General features: G+C 62.4%; 1 protein-coding gene across 1 annotated transcript in view; it reads left to right on the forward strand.

The window, feature by feature from the left end:
- The window catches only part of H696_02283 (hypothetical protein), a 7,645-nt gene that overhangs the window by 4,469 nt on the left and 1,653 nt on the right, over positions 1 to 1,523 (forward strand). The gene's annotated exons all lie outside the window — the stretch shown is intronic.

The following is a 1,523-nucleotide window of genomic DNA, read 5'->3' on the forward strand; positions in this document are numbered from 1 at the left end:
CAGACGGCCCCCCGCCGTTCCGCGCAATACACCACCTTCGATTCCAGCCCCATTCGTTGGCACTCCGCTTGTTGTTTTGAACTCTGGCTCGCCCTTTGAGAGCCACCACGGTGTGGGGCTCAGTGTGTCCCGGCACCTCGGGGCATCTTCCTTCCTCCCCCCCCCCCCCCCCCCCCCCCCCCCTGTATTCACCCGAAAGAAGAAGAAAAACATGTCCACTCCCACCACGGCGGTTCCCACCAACCGCGAGACGGAGGTCCTCCGGCGGAATGTCACCACCCAGATCGACCGTCTGATCGCCCAGCTGTCGGACTTGGAGCTGCTGCGCGATGCGCTCGACGAGCAGGAGTATGAGGAGACCCGCGCCGATACGCTGGAGCAGATGGCCGAGTTCAGTGAGTCTCTGCGCCGTGTCCAGGCTGGCGAGGTCTCGCTGCTGGATGAGTTCGGCGCCATCCGCATGGTATGTCCCCCCCCCCCCCTTCAGACGCTGACATTTCTCGCTGGCTTCTGTCGACGGGAAGGCCTGGATACTTACACCACTGTATCCCCTACCCACACACACACACACACACACATATTATATATATATTATATACACGCACACCTGAGCGTAGGCCATGCAGGCGGCCATTTCTTCGGCCTTCAAGACTCCGGAGGTCATTCGGCTCTTTGCTCGGCGTGAGACCGACGAGTTGCGTCTGCACCTGAAAAACCTGAAGCGCGACCTGCGCCTGGGGAAGTTCGCCGCCACCGCTGATATTGTCGAAGTCCTGGTGGCCCTGCGGAAACTGGGCGAGACGGTGCGTCATAGATATCGAGTCGAGGGATGCAAGGCAATCCCGCACACCCGCCGCTGGTCCTGTCTGGAAAAACCATCCGCTCACATATTTCCTTTGACCCCTGCCCCCCCCCCCCCCTCCTGTGTTCGGGCTACCTCCTGCTCACCCGATGGCATTCGCCCCCCGTGTGTCCCATCACCCCAGCTTGACCCGAGCGATGAGGAGTTCCTCCGTCTGAATACCACCGACAATTTGGAGCAGTTCCAGAAGCTGGACATCGATTCGCTCGACGACGATCGTAGCCTCTTCATGAGCATGGTCGAGTCGAAGCTGGCCGCCGCGCCGCAGAAGTAGCTCGTCGTCCCCCCCCCCCTCCTGGTAGGGGGCCCCTCTCCGTGCTGCCTCGCCCTTGGCTGCGGCCGGTGCTCTCCACACCCATGACCCGGCACTTGGGGAGATCCGCACACCTGGCAATCTTCCCCTCCCTCCCTGGCGCCGCCCAAACTCCCAGAATACACACCGCCTTTCGCCAGCAGTTCTCTTCCTCACTTGCCGCCACCACCGCCACCACCGCCACCACCCGCCCAAACGGAGAGGGGGCTCCGGCACGGGAGCCGATCGCCTTTGCAAGACGATATCACGAGTACACGTGACCCATACGTCGGGACAAGCCAGGGCGCCAACTGGTCCCCCTTGAACCAGGATAACCCTTGATATACCCGGGCAGGGGGGGGGGGGGGG

This window comes from Fonticula alba (genome assembly GCF_000388065.1).
Source record: "Fonticula alba strain ATCC 38817 unplaced genomic scaffold supercont2.3, whole genome shotgun sequence".
NCBI classification, from domain to species: domain Eukaryota; order Rotosphaerida; family Fonticulaceae; genus Fonticula; species Fonticula alba.